A 10,195-nucleotide genomic window follows, 5' to 3' on the forward strand; every position below is an offset into this window, starting at 1 on the left:
ATAATGATGAGCTATGGTGGATCAAACACTAGAATCAACATCATTAACAAAGTGATTAGCAAATGATTAAGACGTAATTAGTGAATAATTAGCAAATAGATTAATGTAGGCATGGATACTCAAAAACCAGCAAATTCTCATTAGGGCTATGCCCCAATTTATAGAGTTTACATCAAGCATCAAATCCCATTGATTTCTCCATGATTCACTCCCAGAATATCTCCACCTTTTGCCTGATTCTCTCCACCTCTTCTCTTTTCCCAGAATATCTCCACCTTTTGCCTGATTCTCTCCACCTCTTCTCTTTTCCCTGAATATCTCCCAGAATAACTCCACACTCCTAAATTCTCTCATGCTACCCTTTATTCTCTCCCAGTAGATTCTTCTCACCTTTTCACAGGTTCTTTCACAATTACATCTTCTCTTTTACAGCCTCTATCCAAGAGCTTGTTCCCACACACACCCTATTCACTTGTATATTTCAACACCTCCCCTCAAGTAAATAATCCTAGCACACCTAGACAGGGATTTCACTGACGTAAACGAGAACATGTGAACATGTTAATAACATATGTTAATAACACAAAGAATCTTGTGATCACATGTTATATTCACAAAGCTTTCACAAGGGCCTAAAAAAATTATCTTTGTCGGGCATAAAAAATCTTCTTAGGTGGCCACTGACCTACTATTATGTAAAGATGGTAACATGAGAACATGTGAATAGCTTATTCCCATGTGTAGCCAAGCTTTTAAGGGGTTCTCAAATGGCAAGTGACCTGTTATTTTGTGAACGGTAACATGAGAACATGTGAATAACTTGTTCACATGTGAATAACTTGTTCACATGAAAATAACTAGTTCACATGTGTTATTATCACAAAAAATCTTGTGATCACGTGAATATTAAATCCCTGCACCTAGACCCTATACCAAGTTTGCCTCCCCTTACTTGATAGTCCGTGACCAGTGTCTACTCCTCCCCTCAAGTTATCTCAGCACACCTGGACCCTGTATCAAGTTTCTTTCTTACTTGACAGTCCGCGACCAGTGCCTCAAGTCCCTAAACTCCATAGTCCTTGACACTCTCTCTCTCTCTGTGTCCAAGGCTACTATAAGTGCCCACGACCTTGACTAAAGTGCTCACGCATTCATCTACCACGTGGCCTACATCATCGGTGGCTCAGAGGTGGTTTTACTTTATTGGGGCAGGTTACATTGGGTTGTGGGGTCTCTCTCTCTCTCTCTCTTAGAGATTTTCACATGGCTCCTCTCTCTTTGGAGCCTCACATCTTCTCTTGTCTTCAGTCTTCTTGTCGTGGCAGCTTCTCTCCACGCGTCCGTCTCTTCTTTTAGTCTTCTCGGGGCAGCTTCTCTTCTTGTGGCAGCTTCTCTTCTCGTGTCCATGTCTTCCTTCAGATCTTCTTGGTGTGGATCCTCTTCTTGGGAAGAGATATTCTTCTTCTTCCATGGCTGGGGCCATGAGCTCGTCCGTCAGGTCATTTTGCTCCATGTGAGCAACATGTTTCAATGTTTTGCTGACAGTTCCTTTGGGCTTTTTATGTTTATCTTGTATCATTATGCAATTCAAACCCAAATTTATGTGGGAGGTCTTACCTCTTGCCTTATTCTGGACAAGGGTAGTGTCTTTTTCCATTTTTACACTCATGCAATGTGCCCAATACATAATGCGTATAGCATTCATTCTCATGCACATTCCAAATGCAACTCTGGCTGTGAATAATCTTGAATTTGAGTGAGATTTACAGGCATTAACCAAGGGTTAAATGCAAAATGATGATTTTCACAATTTTTATCAGCACAATTTTCCCAAAAATTACATTAAATCAAGGGTAACCAATTTGTACGGGATGGTTGGAGTATCAAAACAACTCCCATTTGCAATCTGAAGTTATAGGGATCCGTATCAGATACCTAATGGTTAATTTGAACCCTCAAAACATATAGTGATTAGTACTGATTAATCACTGATTAGCAAATTAATGCTTTGTTTTGTGTGCAGAAAACAGAGTATGCGGGGAGTCCAGATCTGGTGCCTTCCACTTCAAATGAGCTCAAATGCTTTCAAAGTCATCAATAACAATGAGTCTAGTAGAGGATTACGCCAAGAAACACAAGATTTGACCAAATATTGAAAGCTTAATCTATGTTTTACCAAAGTCACCTGTAGATTTGATGAAGAGCTTTGATCTCAATGTAGACTTGATGAAATTGAATTCTGTCTTCACTAGCTTGTAGAGCATGCTTGATTACCCCTTGGGTTAGGAGGAATTGAAGCAATTTGATTTGAGCAAGGATAAATCTGTAGTTTACTCAGAAAAAAATGCGCTGACTTCATCGTCGATTTCTCCTTCGTTTCTACGCGGTTTGCTGCGCCGTCTTGCTGAGCATGAAGCTAAAGGTGTTAGCTAGCTTGTGTTAAAAGCTCAAGACCTAATTTTGACTGTGCAAGAAGAATGGAGTCCTCCACTGGCTGGGGGTGAAGGGGAGAAGTGAAAACTCACTAAAAATTTGATTTTTTGCTAATTTTCTACTAATCCTAATTAATTAACTAATGGGCTCATAAATCTGATGGATTCTAAGCATGGCTCTGATACCATGTTGAAATTTGAGCATAATGATGAGCTATGGTGGATCAAACACTAGAATCAACATCATTAACAAAGTGATTAGCAAATGATTAAGACGTAATTAGTGAATAATTAGCAAATAGATTAATGTAGGCATGGATACTCAAAAACCAGCAAATTCTCATTAGGGCTATGCCTTAGTTTATAGAGTTTACATCAAGCATCAAATCCCATTGATTTCTCCATGATTCACTCGCAGAATATCTCCACCTTTTGCCTGATTCTCTCCACCTCTTCTCTTTTCCCTGAATATCTCCCAGAATAACTCCACACTCCTAAATTCTCTCATGCTACCCTTTATTCTCTCCCAGTAGATTCTTCTCACCTTTTCACAGGTTCTTTCACAATTACATCTTCTCTTTTACAGCCTCTATCCAAGAGCTTGTTCCCACACACACCCTATTCACTTGTATATTTCAACAGATGTCTTGAACGCCTTGTATTGTGGCCCGAGACCACGTAGACAGAATTCCTTTTAACTAGATAATGGGCTCATAAACTTGATGGATTCTAGGCTTTGTGGGCTCTGATACCATGTTGAAATTAGAGGAATGTGATGAGCTATGGTGGATCAAATGCTAGAATCAACATTATTAACAAAGTGATTAGATGATAATGAAGATGTAATTAGTGAGTAATTAAGACGTAATTAGTGAGTAATTAACTAATAGCTTAATGTAGGCATGGATAATCAAAAACCAGCAAATTCTTATTAGGACAATGCCTCAATTTATAGAGTTTACATCCAAGCATCTAATCCCACTGATTTCTCCTTGATTCACTCCACCTCTTTTCCTTGATTCTCTCCACCTCTCCCAGTATATCTCCACACTTCCCAGAATATCTCCACACTTCCTAAATCTTCTCATGCTACCCTTTATTCTCTCCCAATAGATTCTTCTCACCTTTTCACAAGCTCTCTCACATTTACAGATTCTCACCTTTTCACAAGCCATTAGGAACTCAATGGAGTCTTTTTGGGCCCTTTAATTTGCCATGAGGTTATGGAAACGTTTAACTTTTTGACAAATAGGAGCCTGCCATGTAAGCAAAAACCAATGGTTTGTAAGAGAGGTGTAAGAGTGGTCAAAGGGTGCACTTTTTCCCCCAAAAAGGGGAGGGGGCAATTTTACAATTTTCGGACCTCCATAACTTCTACATACAAGCTCCGATTTGAGCGGAGATTACAGATCCGTGATCTACGCATCAAGAGCTTTCCATAGATATGTTACATGATATGGTTTTATCTGCTAGATTTTAAATTCCATTTTCCCCCCAAAATTCAAATTCGAATAAAGTAGCCGTTTTGAGGCTTCAAATTAGAAAACGTTTCTTCTTAAGAGAAAAGGTTTGACTCCCTTAAACTGCCAAATAAAAGGGCCCAAGAAAACTCCATTGAGTTCCTAATGTCTCTCACATTTACAGATTCTCTTTTACCGCCTCTAACCAAGGGCTTGTTCCCGCACACACCCTATTCACTTGTATATTTCAACAACACCCTGTAGTAAATTAGCTCCTAGATTTTATGGTCTATTCAAGATCCTAACAAAGTTAATGACAATTCTTATCATCTAGATATTCCACCATTGGCATATTTATAACTCCTTTCACATTAGTCTACTGAAAGTAACCATTTAGAGGCCCTCTTATAGCCTATCTAGTCTATGACGACCCTTTATTATTAGACAAAGATTCTGTAATTATTGAGTTAGAATTTATTCTAGACCATGAGAAAACAACAATAAGAAAATGTAATTTTTATCACACCGACAGTTAGTCAAGTATAAAGGCCACCCCATCAAAGATTCTCAATGGCTTCCTGATCATTCTCTCACTGCCCATCCATCCTTGATTGCATCTTATGTTCATACTAGCTCATGATGTTTATTTAGATTGGGATGCCTTTCTTGAATTCTCTTAGATGGATTTAGATTGGGATGCCTTTCTAAATCTGAGTAATTGTAGCTTCCTTTATAACACTATATTCGTGAGTTTGGGAATTTCTCACCAACTCCCATTTTTTGAATACTAAAAAGGTGGGACCTGGATAACATGCCTATAAGTTTCTCAAAAACCATATCATGTGACCTATTGTTGGAAAGCGCTTGGAAAATGGAATCTAGTGAGCTATAGAGCGCTCAATTTGGAGTAACGGTGTTCAAGTTATGATTAAACCAAAGATTTGACGACGTGTCCCAAACTACTGGGTGGGAAATTCCCATATTCCCCAATATGGTCTTTTATGCGTATGCGAGTGAATCCATACATTTTTCCACAAGTTATTTTAAGCAATATATTATTCAAATACACCAAGAAGAAACGTGGGGGACAAATTGGATCCAATCTTGTTTCTTGAGAAATTGTTTATTCTATTTTATGCATGGGATTTAATCAATTCATTGGGTTCATATCAAGCTCCCACAACACTCTTTCTAACACACACACACTCTCTCTCTCTCTCTCTCTAGCACACACACACACACTCGCTCTCTCTCTAACTCTCTTTCACTCTTTCTAACCCCCTTTGACATGATCATAACAAGGTTAGGTTTCCTTTGATGTAGTAAAATTATTGATTAGGTTAACAATATTAGTAGACTAATGCATGCCATTGCTAAATTTAACTAGTCACAAGCAAGAGATTGCTCCACAATATTAGTAGACCAATGCATGCCATTGCTAAATTTAACTAGTCACAAGCAAGAGATTGTTCCATAAAAGAGATTTTGTGGAGGCTTTAACTAAAATACTAGCATCATGTAAATATAGTGTTTTAAATTAAAAACAAAATACAATAACAAAGGGTTAAAATTTCAAAGAAGCTTTAAACTATTGATGATACATCTTCTCGATGCTACTATGACGAAACCAAATGGGAGTTGATTACTATCCATGGCAATACTACCAGCTCGTTTAGTTTGGTTGACCTCAATTAAAAGCAGCAAAAGCAGCAAAGCAACCTCGATTAAAAGCAGCAAAAGCAGCAAAGCAACCTCGATTAAAAGCAGCAAAGCAAGCAATACCTTTCCAAGTTCCCCCTCTCCTACCTTGGGCGAAAGTTCGTAGATGACGAAAGGAGGAAGAAATGATGAGGGCAAATGGAGGTTCATAGCTTACGAGCCCATAGTGATCGCTAGGCAAAATTACTCGCTTTAGGTTATGTCTAGAGTAGGAAAATTTGGGCTATTATTATTTTTATTCAATTTGAAAAAATAGCTTCTCTTTTTTGCAATATGCTTTAAATTCCCCTTTGCGCTAATATTAGCCCCTAATTTTTACCGTGAATCTCTCTAACTCGTTCTCTTTGCCTTTCTCTCTCTTTCTATAACGTATGTTAACCCTCATTGGACAGCTCTCCCCAATGTCAACACCATCCATTGGTAACCATCACTTCATTTGGCCGTCGTTGACATTAAAAATGCTAATATTATATATTTTACGTCTGCAATTGCCACTTGTCTATGAAAGGCATGCCACGGGATTGGAAAGCCATGGACCTATATTTCAAGTATGGCTGGCCAAGGTGTGAAGGCTGGGGGGCCAAGATAAGGGTCAATTTGTATTCTCACCATTCGTTCTCTTACGAAATGCTCTTCTTCTCTACTCTCTTGGTCTCTTGTGTGTTTTGCTTTGCTTTCCTAATTCAATTAGAGCTATTACACGCTCATTGTGTATGTGTGAGTGCATGTGAGAGGAGGAAGATTGAGTGAGAGGAGGGTCGAGCTTCCTTTGGAGTGCGATGGTGGCGTTGGAGTGAAGCTTTGGAGTGTGGCTACATGGCAACATCGTCTCCTAAGAGAACCCAAACACAAGTGTTGAAATGAGGTGAGTGACACACCTTGCCCATGCATTTGTGACCTCAGTTATGGAAGATTAGCTTCTCGGTTGAGCTGTTTTATGCTCCCGAGTGTGGTTGGGCAAAGTCCCATGACCCTGGCTAGTTCCTACAGTCTTCCTATGGTGCAAGGGCTTCCCATGAATGGCGTATCTTTCGTGGAATAGCCACAATGCATTTTGACTATGTGTGTGTATGAATGATTTCTCTTATATTTTCATTTTTTGAGTTCTTTTTCAAGAATGATAGGAATGAAATGCTGAAATTGTTGTTGCATTAGTGTTGAAATTTAAAGAAATTTATGTTCAATTTTTGCATGATTTCTACATGTTTCTCAATTTCTGTGAGTTTGGGAATTTGTGCATTTAGGTTAACTCTTCTCCCACATATCATTTACAAGTTCAATTTGTGGTTTTCTATATTTTTCAAATTTAAAAATTTAAAAAAAACATTCAATTGAACAAGAAATTGAAAGAATTGGGCTAAATAGATCACAAAATTGATTTTCTAACATTGTGTCTATCCCAATTTTGACTCCTTATATGTGGTGAAATCAAGACAAAAAACAAAAAATTAGGGGAGGATTTGCAATACATAGAAATTTCTATGTTTTCTGCATATTTTGTATTAGTGTAATTAATGTGGGTTAATTATTCTTAAGGTTTGTTCTTTTATAGGTCTTTGCAATTATCACAAAAAATTTGTTTGCAATTATTGCATTGTCTTTTGAATATGCTTCTTTGCAAATTAATTGTTTTCCATTGTGGTAATCACCCAACAAAAATCCATTGACATGCTCAAGCTAGCATATTTTGACACATACCCCAGTCCTTCAATTACGTGCTTTTTCTAGAAATTTCCTTCTTGTCATCAACTGATAGCAATGGATCCGGTATTGGTACAGTCCTTATCCTCTTGCCTATTACTTTTGCACGAAATGATATGCTTTGGACTATTGTTGATAGATATAGTAAGCAAGCATATTTTACTACAGGCAAAAAGATATTGTCTACTTCATAAGAGCTACATAGCTTTTCATTAAACATGTCATTACACACCACGGTCTATCTAAAGTTATTGTACCTGACTGTGACTCTAGATGTTTTAATCATTTTTGGATTGCTTTATTTTCAAATCTTGGATCTAAAATTGATTTCACATCTTCTTTTTATCTTGGAAATAATGGCTAAACCGAAGCAACTAATAGTACCATTCTAGATTTCTTAAGCTCCTACACTATCTCTATACTAGCTAATCTATCTATCTGTGTGTGTGTGTGTGTGTGTGTGTGTGTGTGTGAAGAAGTGATATGTAGATTTATGTTTCCTTAATTATTTTGTTTTGCAGAGTACGTTTGAAGTCAATAACGAATTCTTGCGGCATAAAAGGGAGTACTTTGGCCGAGACATAGCTCTCTCTCACTACCTACCTACCCAAATTGTCTAAGGCAAAGATGATAATCTACCACAATGCCACGAGCCAAGAAGTGAGATTTGCAATTTTTTTATTCAAGACATTGTCCCTGTTTCTAGGTGGAACAATTATTCCCAAAAGTTATGAGAATATTATTTTGATAGAGAAGTCCACTGCCTTAGAAATTTTTGGATGCTACCCTGGTTATGACAAAACCCGAAGGGGTTACTTTCATACCTATGCTGCAGTAGCATTGTCTCTAGGCATAGAGAACCCATAAGAGCTAGAAGAGTATGGCAAACACCGTTTTGCTAAGGTATAAACGAAAGTCAAAACCACATGAATTACAAAAGTCATTAGAATGAAAAAATACATTATAAAAGACTTATGTGTTACATCTATCTGTCCAACGATGATTAACAAAAATCTTTTGTTCGCTCCATTAACATTATAAAAGACTTATGTGTTACATCTATCTGTCCAATGATGATTAACAAAAATCTTTTGTTCGCTCCATTTATTTTATGCTTGTATGGCATTTGAGTTTTTAAAATTATACTTCAGAATGCTTCAATCTCTTCCTTTCCATATCTCTGAGTGTCTGCATCAGTTTGGAATGACCTCAAGGTTTCTTTTTTGTGTAGTTATTGCAGTATCCTTCTATAGAACCATTGGAACACTTCTTGTAGGCTGTTTACCTTACTTTTTCCACCACTATGTTGTGTGTGCCTGAAATATACATTTCGAGCCATATAGTGTGATTTCTCAAGCCCTTGTGTGTTTCAAATGCTAGGATCTCCATACTTGTTGATAAAGTAAGGCATGTAGTTTTAGAGAATATGTTGTATAAGAAAACATACAATGTAAGTTGTATCAAGGGCTAGGAAACAAGAGTAAGCTAGAAACATACCATGTAGTGTGTAATGTTGGTGTCAGTTGAAGCAGCTCTGAATGCTTGTAAGTTGTCTTTAAAGATCTCTTTGTCTTGCTGGGAGTAGTTGACTTTCTCACACATCTAAAATAGAGTATCAATTGAACGCCAAACATGTAATTTGACATTCCTTGAAGAAGCACCTTCATGGTCTTTCACTACATTATGAAGCTTTTTCCACTGTTGGTATTCAATTTTGCTTGTATAGGTTGTTGTATATTGCTTTCCTAATTTTGTAGGTTTGTGTTGCTATCCATTGGCTTGGAAAGAAATCTTCTTGCCGTAACACCTCTAATGGAGGGCTTCATTGGAACTTCCTTTTCATTAGATGACTTTTTAGTGTCCTTCAGAATCTGGACATTACCTCCATGTAGTCCAATTTCAGATAGTACCTTCCCCAATGCACGGATGGCTTCTTTCCTCTCTGCTACATTCTTGATCTTCCAAGCAAAGCCAATGTAGAGATATACCAGTTTCTCTATGATATGACACAAAACATGAAGTGTGCATATATGCACATTGGAAAGAGGAATCTCAAACACTGGTTTAAAGTTCTCATCCAAAATTTGTCTATTCGATGGTCGTCTCCACCACTTAGAGTCCATCACCCTTGCAGAGTCCATACAGTAAAGGCATGGAGACTTTGCATTGGTCCCTTTGCTGCAATTAAATAAGCACTTGAGATTCTTCAAGTCAAAGCAAAATGCCATTAAACTTGAAAGTCCCCCGTTTTCTCTATATGGAGCATCCTTCTTGCATTCATCTGTTCTTTGATGAGGTTGGGAATATGTGTATAATGAAATATCCAAAACAAGGATTCATGATCCTCTTTCTAAACCTAAAATGAACCTAGCCACCATATGTTTGTCTCAGACTGCATGCTAAAATACTTTGGATGATCCCTACTGCAATTAGAAAGAGCCCTATTCATAAGTGTCATTGTGACCCTTTCCATCTTTTTCTCCTTGATATTCTCGCACTCATCAAGCTTGATGAGTGACAAATTGAAGTACACCTCCTGTCTCCTCAAATGTAATATCATAGAACTCCACCATTCTCTTTTGCAAGAGCTCCAACTCCATGAATATATTATTGTGTTCATTGTAGAATACGCTGGCACCTTCTCCCTTAAACTCTCCTACAATGTGGTATGAGTGACCAACATAGTGAAGTTGTTCTGTGTTTAATTCCACCCTATGTCTCCAAACGTTTGTAGGTGTTGGAAGTAGCTTTGCTTTAATGCCTTTGGCCTCAAGGAGTGATGACATTGACTTCTGGATGACACTATAACCCTTACGACTTACTCCACTTGAATCCATGGTGAATTGGATATGTGCAGCCGAAACTATATTGTTGGTTACAAAT

Source organism: Cibotium barometz, chromosome 16, assembly GCF_041138505.1.
Source record: "Cibotium barometz isolate CiBa-2024 chromosome 16, ASM4113850v1, whole genome shotgun sequence".
Lineage (NCBI taxonomy): Eukaryota > Viridiplantae > Streptophyta > Polypodiopsida > Cyatheales > Cibotiaceae > Cibotium > Cibotium barometz.